The 14974-nt window shown below is 41.6% G+C and overlaps 1 pseudogene; it reads right to left on the bottom strand.

The window, feature by feature from the left end:
- The window catches only part of LOC126504003 (guanylate cyclase 2G-like), a 34436-nt pseudogene extending 26495 nt beyond the window's left edge, over positions 1–7941 (bottom strand).
- Between the last annotated feature and the right edge of the window lie 7033 nt (positions 7942–14974).

The following is a 14974-nucleotide window of genomic DNA, read 5'->3' as shown; positions in this document are numbered from 1 at the left end:
CGATCTTTTTTGTTTTTTTTTTTGAGGCAGGGTTTCTCTGTGTAATAGCCCCAGCTGTCCTGGAACTTGCTCTTGTAGACCAAGTTGTTCTCGAACTCACAGAGATCTGCCTACCTCTGCCTCCTGATTGCTGGGATTGAAGGCATGGGGATTGTGCCCAGGGATTGTGGGTTTTCAATCTCACCACAGTAAAGCTTATAAAACAAATTTTATAAATGAACTTAAATAATAGCAGAATTCAATGCCTGAGAAAGAAATATTTTCTAGTCTGTTTTTCGACTTCCTACAAAAAGGAGACCAATTTACATACACAAAGATACACATTCATACAAATTAATGATAAATTACTTCAGGAGGATTTATGAACAGGCAAAATGAATGCAGAGGGCAGAAGTTGCCTCAACAACACTTGGAACTGACCTTGAAGGAGGAGTAGTGTTGTGGGAACACAATCTGCTCCTTCAGCCAATAGCCTTTAAGATACCAGCCTACTTGGGTGTGGTCTCTTTTGCTTTAAAAAGCTGCCGCAGTAGCCATGTGCTTGCTCTCTCACTTCCTGCTCCCGCTTCCAGCTGCTAGACTCTGTTCCTGGCAGTACAGAGGGCTGTTGTCTAGGACAGTGATCTGTAAGTTTTCCCCTTAAATAAATAACCCTTTTATCCATAATTGAACTGGTGTGGGATTGTTTTATGACATACACCTTCATCTGGTGTCCAACATTTGGTTTTAGAACCCCCAAGCTCTGCTGATCACTGCCAGCTCAGAGTGCGCTCAGTTTGGCATGAGCCCTCCCTCAGCCAGCCGCAGCCTGTGTGTGGATAGAGCAGTTCAATTTAGAATCTTGTGCAGCTGCTTTTCTTGCTACAGATCAGCCGCAGTTATTTATATTTTCTCTTTTGGCTTCAAGTCCCCATGCACCTTACTGTTTGCCTCCCACCAGGGCACACCACGGACATTAGGGTGAGATGTGGGTTTCCCTGGTCTGAGCCAGCTATTTGTTTCTTTCTAATGATCTGTGTGCATTTGCCTAGTCCACTGCTCCAGAGACATCTGCAGAGCACACAGGCTGTGGTTTATCTTTCAGCATTTCACTCTCAAATCAGATTTCAGACTGTTGGGTTAGTTTTGTAGGTGGCCCAAGACACCTACTGACAAGTTACGGTTATTGAGCCCAATCCAGCTGATTAAACCACAGGTAAAATTTAATATACTAAATATAGATCATAAGTTGCTAATTTAAAAGGGCAATATGTCAGACAACCTAACCTTTAAGGTTTCAATAGCCTCTTTACTTACACCATGTGTGAGGTTTTACAAGACTTATCTATAATGTCCCTTCTGCATCACCATTTCTGATTCTGGGGATTAGTCTTGTCCTCAATATTTTTTGTAAAAATATGGATTGACAATAGGGTACAAATGAGGCATTTATAGAAATGGTACCATCTTTTCAGACTAAAACCACATTTCTCAGGAAAGAGGTTGGAAATCTGAAGAAGGATACAACCAATTTAACTAACAAAACTCGGTCAACTGAGATACTTTTGGAAATGGTACAGACTGATAATAATTTACTTAAAGGAAGATTTAGAACTCTGGAGAAGGAAACAGCTGATTTGGTGCATACAACCCAATCAATGACAGTGGGTGCTGAAACATTATTTGAGAGAATTTGCACCATTGAATGTATTAATTGGACTCTATCAAAGGGGTATGACAGATTGATTGATAGAATGTTTCTCCAGGAAAGTAATATGCATGCTGTAAAGATTATGTCCAAGGATTTAAAGGATTGTTTCTTTACTATACCTTTACAAGAAAAGGACAGAGAAAAGTTTGCCTTCACAATGCCTACTTATAATTCTCAGCCTACTAGGAAATATCAATGGACCATCCTCCCACAGGAAATGCTCAATAGCCCCACCTTATGCCAATACTTTGTCAGCCAGCAATTGAAAATAATATGTAAGCTATTTCCTAAGTCTATAATCTACCATTACATGGATGACATTTTGTCATTTGATTCAAATACAGATACTTTAGACAGGATGTTTAAGAAGTAAAGAGAGTCTTGCATAAATGGGGCTTACAAATTGCTCCTGAAAAGATTCAAAGAGGAGAGTCTGTTAATTACCTAGATTACAGAATAGACTTACAGAAAATTAGACACAAAAGGCACAAATTAGGAGAAACCAGTTGCGGACTGTTAATGACTTTCAAAGATTATTAGGAGACATTCCCAGTCTATGACTGGGTGTTGGGATAACACCTGATATAATAATTCATTTAAACAAAATTTTAGATGGTGATAAAGACTTGAATAGTCTCAGAGAATTAACAGCTGAAGGGGAAAAGGAATTGACAATGGTTGAGGAGAAATTACAGGAGACTCATGTGGATGGGGTGAATCCTAATCTTCATTGTATTCCAGTTGCATTGGCTTCGAGAATTTCTCCTACAAGAATTTTAATGCAGAGAGACAATATCATCATATGATGAATCTTTTTACCACATAAACCAAGTAAAAAATTAAAAACTTATGTGGAAAAAGTCTCTGAATTAATTATAAAAGGTAAATTGAGACTTTGTCAATTAGCAGGTATAGACTCAGCAGAGATTATAGTGCCTTTTACTGCTGATGAAATTAAAAAGTTATGGGAAGAAAATGAACCCTGGCAAAGAGCTTGTGCTAATATTTTGGGAGAAATTAATAGCAATTATCTCAAAAGCGATAGACTTAACCTTATAAAGAGAACTTCTTGGATTCTTCCTTGAATTGTACATGATGCACCAATAACTGGAGCTCTTACATTTTATACTGGTGCAAATAAATCAGGGAAGGCAGGTTACAAATCAGAAGAATTAAGTAAGGTGAAACAAAGCCCTTATAATTCTGTCCAGAAGGCAGAATTATATGCTATTCTTATGGTATTAAGGTATTTTAAAGAACCTCTCAATATAGTTACTGATTTACAATATGTAGAAAGAGTTGTCTTGCATATTGAAACTGCTGAATTTATACCAGATGATACAGAATTGACTTCTTTGTTCATCCAGGTGCAAGACATAGTCAGGAATAGGCTTTGTCCTATATACATAACACACATCCGATCCCATACAGGCCTGCCAGGTCCTTTAGCACAAAGTAATGCAGAAATTGATCAATTATTGATTGGAAATGTGTGTGGGCCTCTGAATTTCATAAAAAACATCATGTCAATAGCAAAGGTTTAAAGAAAGAGTTTTCTATTACATGGAAACAAGCTAAGGAAATTATAAAGAGATGTCCTACTTGCTCTTTCTATAATCAAACACCATTGCCTACAGGGAGTAACCTAAAGGGTACTCAAAAGAATGAGATATGGCAGATGGATGTGTTCCGCTTTACAGAATTTGGTAAATTAAAATATGTATACCACACCATAGACACATATTCAGGTTTTCAATGGGCAACTGCCTTGAGCTCAGAAAAGGCTGATTCAGTAATCACACATTTATTGGAAGTTATGGTCATCATGGGTATACCTGCACAAATAAAGACAGACAATCATCTGACATATGTATCTAAGACAATGAAATGGTTTTTTGCTTATTATAAAATAAAGCACATTACAGTTATACCAAATAATCCTACAGGTCAGGCAGTTATAGAAATGTCAAATTGTACTATAAAGGATATGCTGAACAAACAGTAAGGGATGGAAAATACCCCCAGAAATAGATTGCATAATGTTTTGTTAACCTTAATTTTTCTTAATGCTAATGAGAAAGGATTGACAGCAGCAGAGAGGCATTGGATAATGGAAAAAACTTCTGAATTAAATCAACCAGAATATTTCAAGAATGTGTTGACCTCACAATGGAAACCAAGAGATGTACTATGTTGGGGAAAGGGTTTCACTCTTGTTTCCACAGGAGAAAAAAATTATGGATACCATCAATATTAATAAAGATTCACTTTGAAAAGAAGAAACTTCTTGAAAAAGAGAAATGACAGCTCATTGGCAGTGGTAACAATCATACAGATGGTAAGTAAAGCTCATAAGAGTTAGGAGAGGGCTCTACTCTTATCTTTACAGGAAAATACACATTATCAAAAATTCAAGAAACTTTGGATGTTTGAATGTTGACAGAAGAAAAAATAACTATTCACTAAGAGAATCTAGAAAACAGAATATGGTTTATGAATCCAGGTATGGGTTATACTTACATTTACAAACACACACACACACTATATATTCAGCTGGTTTGGAGTTGGACAATGGCTCTGTACTGATCTAAATCCAAGCTTGTTGTCAGAAGAAACATTCAGAGTTTCTATCTCATATTGGGAGCCATCTGGTATGGGACAGAAGAAAGACTTTAGGAAAAATATTTACTTTCTGCATGCCTATTTTGTCCATATCATATTCCTTCATTGAATGTATGTTTATATGAATGATGTTTAAGTTTTCTATGATGAACAATAGATTTTCCTACAGATCATTTTCCTTCAGTAATCGTTGAAGTTTCTAGGAAGAAGATGGGGCCCCACAGCAACAACTCCACCTAGTTGAGATGACATCATGATGCAGACAGTGCTACTATAAGACCGCTTTTTGGGGTACCAGCTACTGAAATGGTGAACTTTCTCATGAACTTCAAATAAGAACCTTGAAAAAAAACTATCTATTGACTGCTCAGAAATTGTTTGCAACTATGCAAGATAGTAATTTTGAAACTTAGCCATCACTTTAATTTTTCAGGATCCCATTAAGAGAACATCACCTCCATGACAGCAGAAAGCAATTCTAGAAGATGACACCCCCATCCCAAAAAAGTTTGTCCATAGGGTTGGGACACTGTTTAGAGGTTGTTGATTATTACTTGTATTAGATAGAAGGTTAGGGTAAAAACTATGTTTGTTCAAAAAAGGGTGGATAGTAATAGTAGGTAATAGAGTGAATACTCATGAGCTATTATTTATGAATAATTTACATTGGTATAGTTTTTGTATATTGATACAAGTTCGAATTATATCTGTTACTTTTGTTTACATTTGTACACCTATGCAAAGTTATTTTGTCAGATTATATATATGCATGTTTCTTCCTCAGTTTAGGACATTTTGTATATTGATATAACTTTTAGAGTATATTTTCATGTTGAATTATGTATTACTCCTACCTCTGATCAAGATACTTATAGATTGTTTACATTTTGAGGTCATTTCCCTCATTTGTTGTTGTAAGGAGCGGCGGGCCGCTTCCCAGCTAGCTTTACCCGAAATAATTACACAGAAACTGTATTCTTTTAAACACTGCTTGGCCCATTAGTTCCAGCCTCTTATTGACTAGCTCTTACATATTGATCTAACCCATTTCTAATATTCTGTGTAGCACCATGAGCTGGCTTACCAGGGAAGATCTTAACCTGCGTCTGTCTGGAGTGGGAGAATCATGGTGACTCACTGACTCAGCTTCTTTCTCCCAGCATTCTGTTCTGTCTACTCTGCCTACCTAATTTTCTGTCCTATTAGGGCCAAGCAGTTTTCTTTATTAATTAACCAATGAAAGCAACAGATAAATACAAGACCCACATCCATCAATTTGTTATACATTTGTTTACAGATTATTCAATATTCGGACATGAAACTTTAGTCTTTAAGTTATACAGGTATTAATTATTCAATAGTTAATAATAATTAATTCAATAGTTAATAATTAATTAATCAATAGTTGTTCATGTTTGTTGTATATACAGTCAGATCAATTAGGTTCTTTAGATACATAGAGATTGTATTCTGTCTAGATAGGTAATCTTCAACCACTTCAAGGATCTGTGGAACATGACATTTAAATAACTTAGGATTCTGTTGATATGAGACATGATTGCACCAATCTATTCCCGGGAGAATGTTGAGCACTGAAGACACTCCACTTGGAGCTTGTTTTCTTTTTGGCAAAAGTGGCCTTTGGGCAAGGAACTAACAATGCCTCAACCACTGACAAGTTACATGATATCCAGAAATGATTAAGCAGGACTGTCAAATCTTGCCAAGACAGGATAAGATGGTTTTGAAATTTTTCCTGCTTTTGAAAATGGCCTGTCATTTATGCTAGGCCTTAGCCAAAGTTGGTTGCTTCAGCATTGCAAAATGAGACTTTGGGTGATTGCTCAGTTAGCTAATTGTCTCTGTCATATATTGCTCACTTTGGAAGCTACTTGATTGTACTTTCTGCCTGCTCAAGTAATATTATCTCACTTCTCAAGCCTTCTATGGGGTTGAAGATTAGATAGTGATAGTTACCATCTTCTTATGATCTAGCCAAGCCATTTCCTATATAAAATTTAGGCTTCATAAAATAGAATGTTTATTAAAACATTTAGCATATGTTCCTTGCTTAATATTGTTTATGGTGGTTGTAATTCTAATTATACTTGATATCTGTTCCTAGTGTATATAGTTTTGTATTGAATTTAAAACTCTCTTATTTAAAGAAAAGGACCAATAGCCAATAGCCTTTAAGAATCCAGCCCACTTGGGCATGGTCTCTTTTGCTTTAAAAAAGCAGCAGTAGCCATTCTCTCTCTCTCTCTCTCTCTCTCTCTCTCTCTCTCTCTCTCTCTCTCTCTCTCTCCTTCTCTCTCTCTCTTGCTTCCAGCTGCTAGACTCTGTTCCTAGTCGTGCAGAGGGCTGTTGTCTAGGACAGTGATCTTTAAGTTTTCTCCTTAAATAAATAACGCTTTATCCATAATTCTGAATTAGTGTGGGATTGTTTTGTGACTTACGCCTTCAGAGTAGAGTTTAAATAGCCAGAGAGGTGTCAAATGCAGAGAGATAGATATTTCAAATTCAAAAGTCAGCTGAATTTTACAGCAACGATTCCAGAGAGTTCTAAAGCACTGAAGGGGTGAGATCATCAATGCTCCTCCCTAGTCACTCTCCCCATCCTCTCTCAGATGGTGTGGTATCCAAGGACATTGACTAAGCAAATCCCATTACACATAAACAGCACATCTCCCTCATTTGCTGTAGCTGAAAGCAAACTGCCATGATATATTTTCTCCTGGCTACTGAATAATTTATTATACACACCAAGGATGCCTCTTTTAACAATTGATATTGCTATCTTTAAAAACAAACATTTTTGTCTATCTGAAATTCTCCAGACCATGTGGCTGCCAAGATAAGAGAGTAACGAATGAGTCTACATCCATCAAAGTCAAATAAGCAGGAGCAATAGCGTTCATGAACTAATCCTTTTTCCTTGAAAGTCTTTAAAGACTTAACTCTTTTAGCTTCATGATCTCAAAAAACTAGAAACCATGACCTAGACAGCAATTGTGATAAGATGATTTTTGCCAGAGACTAATGAGATTAGATGTATAATATATACTAGTCTGAAGATGGTCTTATATAATGCAGTTCCATGTACAATGAATAAATACAATTAATCTTTTAATGAGAAATGTAAAAAACCAATAAGAAGAGGTAAATGAAATTGGTATCTTTAATGGTACACTCACCCCCTTTCAGTCGAAACGCAGGCAATGTTTTTAGCACACTACATTCTCTACCTCTGCTGCTCTGGGCACGCCAGTCCAAACAGAGCAGAAATGTCTTCTCTATGGACCTGGTCAATGAAAACGGCAACAGACTCCTCAGCACTGCATGCTGAGCTGGCGTAAGTGAACTCCCAGCTCAAGTTCCCAAGACCCACTGGCTCTGATTGGAGCTTGTCCACAGCAATCTGGAGGCCTGCCCCAGCCTTTGCACACTAAATGGATGAGAGATGTTCCAGAGGGCACGGAACCCCACGATGAGCTTAGTAGCTTGAAGCAAAGTCACTAGTACAATGGCAAAGAGCGCCAAACTAGGCATGCGTGATCAGTAGGGCTTTCAGCTCCAACACAGAACCTAGATTTCAAGGGGACCTCAGAACGTGTCCTGGAAGCCATGGATAGAATCTAACAGAGTATCATTATACAACTCTGGTAGGCTCAGCTCCTGACCATTCATGCCCAGAACTTATAAGAGAGTGAAGTGTCCCCAGAGACCATGACTTGCTTTCTGCTCAGTGCCACTAATTAACCGATGTTGTTCCTTTCTGAGTCTTACAGAAAATAGGTAGAAAGTGGCCAGTCAAAAAGCTCCTTGATGTTGATCCAGCAATATCACTGACAGCTTTCATGTTACCGAACAAGTCACATGACCCTCTGGGAAGACACGGGGTCCACTCACACAGGAAGAAAAGCCTGACAATTCTAAATGTACTTAATGTTATTTGTAAGACCTTGGACCCAAATGGTGCAGGTTTCCTCCAAAGCAGTATGGGAGGGTGGATTATAGGAGACTGTGTAAATCTAGTCCTTTATACAAAATCCACTCAAAGAAGCATTCCAACAATATTAGTCTTAAGGCCCCAGGGATAGAGTTCAGTTGACAAAATGCTCACCGTGCAAGCATGAAGACCTGAGCTTCAAGCCCCAGAACACCTTGTAAAAGCTGAGGGTGGTGACATGTGCCTGGAACCCCAACACGGGAGATAGAGGCAGGAGGGTTCCTGGGCCTAGGAGGTCAGCCAGTCTAGCTGAATCAGGGAGATACCTTGTCTCAGAACTAAGGTGAACAGCAGTCTCTCCAATGACCTCCATATGCATGCATACACAAACACACAACACACAAGACGATAGATTTCATATGATGATCATAGCAACCATGGCAGTTACTATCTGCTCAATACATTTTACAGAAAAATCTTGGAAAAAGTAAAGTAATGTCTAGGAAAAGATTTCTTGCCAACCAGCATACCCCATCTTCTTCTCCTGGACTTGGAGGACCAGGAGCCATTAGTACTGAGTAAATATTAACCTTCTCTCTGCATAGATCACGGCGAGAAGATTATATGGGGGGGAGTCATCTCTTCACCACCTGACATATCACAGGGACACCAGGGCTTTTGGAAGGCCACATCTATCCCAGGTAAGATGGCCCAGCCATTTCCCGGGCCTATCCACACTAATCTAGACGGTTGACTTCCCATCTTCCACCACTTTCATTTGGGAAAAGTCTGGCCACTCACACACATCTGATACTTAGATATTTTGGTATGGTAGACTTGCTAGGCTTCTCAAAGCTTTCTCTTTCAAACCACCAGTCTCCAGAAAGTTAGGAACACAGATCTAGGGCCCCACTCCAGACTTTCTGAGCCAGAACATGGTCTGGGAAATCAGCATTTGAGGTTCTCATTTATCTTAGATGCACTAAGTCTTAGTGACTAAGATTTGTGAAGTGCTGAGAGTCTGAAGAGGAAGGAAAGAATGCCAGTTACTGCTGCCCTTCCTTCAGATGCACACCCTTAAACAAGCCTTAGCTCAGGCCTGGCCCAGAAGGAGACCACAAAATGCATAGACTACAGAATGCATAGATACTATTTATCTCCTCTTAGAGTTTGATGTGGGAAGTCTTGAATCAAACCCTCCTTCCTTGTAAGCTCCCGTTGAAATAAGAGCGGCGGGGCTGCGTCCCCAGCACCCTGGCCGCCTGCTTAGCTTATGCCCGAAATAAAACACACAAACTGTATTCATTTAAACACTGCTTGACCCATTTCTATCTAGCCTCTTCTAGGCTAATTCTCACATATTAATTTAACCCATTTCTAATCATCTGTGTAAGCACCCCAAGGTGCGCTTACTGGGAAGATTCTAGCCTACGTCCATCCTGGGTCAGAGGAGCTTCATTGCATGCATCTGCCCAGGAGAGTGGAGCATGCTTCTCTGTCTGAGGCGTCTGGCTCTGAGAGGCACTGCATTACTTCTGACCTCACTTCCTCTTCCTCCCAGCATTCTCTTCTGTTTACTCCACCCACCTATGTTCTAACCAATAAAATGGGCCAAGCCAGTTTCTTTATTAGCCAATGACCTTTCTCCCTCAAGCTCCATCTATCTTTTCCCTCGGGCAAGTTAGATAGCACTATGATTTGGTTTCCTCAATTTCATAATGAGGGTGACACCAACCCTCTCAGATTGACATGTGGGCCTTCAGACTATCTACACAACCTAAGACCTCTTTTGCAGGAACTCAGTAAAATTTAATGGGTAAGAGTTCAGAGCAAATTCACTCAAACTTTCCCTCCAGGATGATGAGAAACAAAAAACAGAATTTAATTTACCTGGAATGAGGCCAGTTCAAGACGGCATGTGGGAGAAGCAAGACATCCAGGGGGGGAAGTAACACATTTAAGTCCATATCCTGGCCTATGGTGGGAAAGACATGGACTGTACAGAGCCTGCCTGCTTCTGTGAGGTGGGAGGAGAGGAGAGGCCTATGGGCTTTCCAGTTTCTTGTCATAAGGTCTCAGGTGGATGGGATAACACATTGAACAACAGGTAAAAGTTCTCTTTCAGATCTGGCTCCCAGGTTCCTCTCAGGCAGGCCTTGCGCTAACCATCCCTGGGGCAAAGGAAAGAAGCTGTCACCTGTCTGGGCGGGAACCTCCAACCTCTCACTGTATCCTTAGGCCTTGCTCACAGCTGAGGGGACACAGGGTCTGAGATGAGGCTTCTACTCAGCAAGGGTTTGGGGAGCCAGAAGAACTAAGACCAAACTGGGGGATCCTGTATCTTAGATCAGCAATGGAATAACTTCCTTAGAATTCAAAGACCACTGCTTTAGAAACAGTGTCCATTGCTCCTGGAGGCTCAATGGCTGGCTCTGGGTGATTTGTAATGACAGAATGGTCGTAGAGATGGGCCTGTACAAGAGTAAAAGAATCCTTCCTTCCCTCACTAGGGCTCTGCCGCCCTCCCTCCCCCCATCGCCAATATTCAACTCCTCTGGTACCTCCCACAGCTCTTTTTACAAGGAATGAGTCTGTGATGCCCAAGCCTGCCTTTGAAGATCTGGGCCTTCTGACGATCAGTGCTTTCTACAGCTAAATTTCTCCCGGCTCTCATCAGAAGCCAAGCTTAGCCAGCTGGGCTGGCCGAAAGTCCAGAGTAGTCAATGTTTATGTCATAGTCTTTGGTTCTACTTCCAGGATGACTGACCCTAAAGCCATGGCATGAAGAATAAAATCTGTCAGAAGTTAGCAAGGGGGAGAGGAAGCTGAGTACTCCCGGGGTGTGTGGCATTCAATAAGCAGCAGTGAGGTTATTATTGCAACTTATTCTTGTGATTTTAGATTTTCTAAGATACTTCTAAAAATGTCTTCTTATTCAAGTATATATTATATATTGAACATACTACTGCCCCCTCCAAAAATGTTTTCTTCTTCTTTTTAAACTTTTTATTGATTTCTGTGTCTTTCACATCATGCATCTCGATCCTGTTCATCTCCCTGTCCCTTTGTATCCACCCTCTGTCTTTGCAACACCCCCCCAACAAAATAAAATAAAGTTTAATAGAAAAGAAATAAAGAGAATAAAGAAAAGAAAAATCTTATTATGGACACTGTGGTGTGACACAGTGAGTCACACAGTGAACCCTTTTGTCCATATGTCTTCTTTACAAAGAGTCATTGGTCTGGTTCAAGTCTCGGTTTCTGCTACGCTGTCAATGCTGGGCCCTCACTGAGACTCCTCTTGCATATCCTGTTGTCTTCCTGGGCCATAGAGATTCTGCAGCTTTGCATCTGCAGGACCAGCCCCTTCATATGCACAGCAGATCATAGATGGGGTAGATGCCGGAGCGGACCAGCTCATAGCTCTGTTTCTGGGCCTGGGTAGGAGCTGGGTCGGTCACCCTGCCAGCTTTCCCCTCATCCTTACCACTAGGGTGAGCTCTCCAGCACTGCCCTGGCCAGCTCACCCAGGGCAGCAAGGAGCAAGGGGCGGGGCCAGTTGTCCCGCTTTCACCCCTCAAAGCCAGTTCACCACAGGGACACTACTAGGCAAAACCAGTTGTCCAGGCAAGGTGCAGGCAGGGGCCACTCCCCAGAGGGTCAGGGCCAGCTCTCCCACCTGCCACAGGCAGTGAGGGTGGGAGTCGGGGAGGGCATCTCTCCCTCAGCCACACCACTATATGGCACATAAGGGGTGCAGCCATATTTCCCATGCTCACGTTTTCAGGGCAGCTCACCCATGGTTTCTACTTTTTTCTTGGCTAATAGAAATTGAACCTAGAGATTTTTGTGTGATAGGCAAGTACTCTACCCTTGATTTACGTCCCAGGCCAGGCCTTCAAGGCCTTGTCTGTTCTCATGTGTGTATGTGCATGTATGCATGTGTGTACGTGTGTGGGGTGTACATACATATGTATTTGTGTGTTCGTGCTGTGCAAACAGTATACAGATGTCAGAGGAGGCAGAACGGGACGTCAGGTGTCCTTGTTGGTCACTCTTCACCTTACGCCCCTGAGGCAGGGTTTCCCACTGAACCAGAAGTTCTGAAGCAGCTAGATTTGTTGGTTAGTAAGCTCTAAGAATCTGCCTGTCTCTGTTGCCCAACATTAGGATTGCAAGCACATGCGGCCATGCTCATCTTTCTTAGATGGGAGCTCGGGGTTTTGAACTCCTATGTTTATACTTACACAGTAAACACTCCTACCTACCGAGCCGTCTCCTTATCCCCCACAAACTTCTTTATTATCACAGATTCCAAACACTGGGCGAGTCCTCTGGATTCCAGTTCATCAGTCTCTGGTATTAGCATGCTTTTGACTCAGAAGAAAATGTTTCCCATCTTTGCCAATTGAAAGAACTGTCTATCCTGCCTTTGGCATCTGGCCCTTAGCTCTCTGCTATGCTGTCACAGAGAGCCAGGCAGGATGTCCCTCCTGACTCCCCCGCCCTTGTCAGCCTCTTGTCTGTAGACAACAGAGGCTCCTCCACTTCCTGGCATTTCCTCTCAATTCCAGTTAGCCAGTCAGGCCATCGGGGTGGCTTACTCTATGGTATGAGTTCAGGAAACCACAGTTGTGAAGCAGAAGGTATCCTTAAGGACCTGGGGAGGAGGGAGGTGCAAAAACACATTTCTGCTCTAAGTATCAGTACCCTGCCTGTGACACATGGGAGCTGTGCTCCTCAGTGCCAACCTCCTATAGGAGGCACTGCCGCCGAACATTCGTGAGTACAGGCTGTGGGAGGAGACACAGGGTGGCTTGGACAAGGTAAGGTTGTCTAAACCCTCAATTTCCTTATCTATAATTAGCCAGGATGACTTTATATGACCAGTAAAAGTATTAATAAACAGAAGACACCCAGCATCGTCCTGACACAGGACAATAGCCAATAAACAACACGGTTCAACAAAGGACTGTGGCTACCGTTCAGATCATAAACTATTGAATGGAGACTGTGTTATCCTCGGGGACAAGCTGCCACCCCTGCAGAAGCCAGAGGAGCAGTAAAGGACACCGCCAGCACAGCTTTTAATGTCTGTCCATACATTGTGCTGATGAACCCAATGGAGTAACAAAGCTTGGGTTGGTCACCAGAAGGAAAAAGAAAGCTCAGGGAGGCAAGTTTCCGCATGTTCCAAACATCTGCCTGTGTGACTGCTCTGTGTGCGCTGAGTCAAAGGGCCTTTGACTTCCAGCAGTCAGCACTATCCCAAAACTATGCAATGCAAGACATGCTTGTCTTTGACATCTTCCTAGCTGATGTATTTGGAAAGTAAAAGCAGAATGGGCCACATAAGCATGAGGCGCGAGTTTGATCCCTAGCACCCGTGGTGCTTTGATGGGTGCCTATAATCCTAGTGAGGGAGGCTGCAATGGGGAATCACTGGAGCTTGCTCCCTGGCCACCCTAGCCCACCTGGGGAGCCTGAAGTCTTCCTGAGGAACCACACTCTAGAATGACCTCTGGCTTCTACATGGATGCACACACATGCAGACATACCCCAACACACACAGAGTGAGAACAGTGGAAATGCTAACTTATATCCCCAATATTATCATTTCGACAGGTAACTGGCATTTGAAAACTTATTTTTTTTTCATACCAGATCCCTAAAATTCAGGGTATATTTTATCCTTACATCTCAATTTGGGCTCACCTCATTTCAAGTGCCTGGGAGCCACATGTACACACATGCACACGCACATGAACACACCTGCACACACATATGCACCCACTTGAACACACACGCACCACATGAACACACATGCACACACATGAGCACACAAGAGCAAATAATGTGCATTTATCCTGTTCAATTGGATGTTTTGAAGCATGTAAACATTGTAGAGTTGTTAAATCCAGCTATTAATAATTAACAAATGTTGAAGGAGCTGCGGGCCGCTTCCTGCGGCCCTGCTCCCAGCCGCCTGGCTAGCTTATGCCCCAAAATAGCAACACACAAACTGTATTCTTTTAAACACTGCTTGGCCCATTAGCTCTAGCCCTTACAGGCTAATTCTCATATCCCGATCAACCCATCTCTAATAATCTGTGTAGCATCAGTCTTACCAGGAAAGATTCAGCATGTCTGACCTGGCAGCTTGCTTCATCGCGTCTGCCCTGGCGATGAGCTGCATGGTCGTCTGTCTGAGGCGTCTTACCTCACTTCCTCTTCCTCCCAGCATTCTGTTCTGTTTATTCCACCCACCTATGTTCTAACCTATGAGGGCTAAGCAGTTTCTTTATTAATTAACCAATGACCTTCCTCCATCAAACAAACTCACTCTATTGCATAACATAGAGATGAGAACACATCTGTTTTCTTGTATTTTTTAAGAATATGATGTATCAGTCCAGTAAGAATATGATATGTCAGTCCAATAAGATGTCTCAGTGTGTAAAAGCACTTGTCATGTAAGCCTGATGACCTAAGTTCAATCCCCAGAGTCCATAGTACAAGGAGAGAACCAACTCCCAAAAGTTTGTCCTCTTGCCTCTACACAGGCAGGCACTTGAGTGTGTGTGCATACATGTGCACACATGCACACACAATAATAATAAATAAATAATTTTAAGAGAACACTGTGGTGGTTTGAATGCAAATGGCCCTCATAGTCTCACAGGAAGTGACACTATTGGAAAGGATCAGGA

This window comes from Alexandromys fortis, unplaced genomic scaffold, assembly GCF_014885135.2.
Source record: "Alexandromys fortis isolate MF-2015 unplaced genomic scaffold, M_Fortis_MF-2015_v1.1 scaffold_16, whole genome shotgun sequence".
NCBI classification, from domain to species: Eukaryota; Metazoa; Chordata; class Mammalia; order Rodentia; family Cricetidae; genus Alexandromys; species Alexandromys fortis.
Note: the sequence above shows the minus strand (reverse complement) of the source record. Positions and strands in the feature narration are given on the sequence as shown.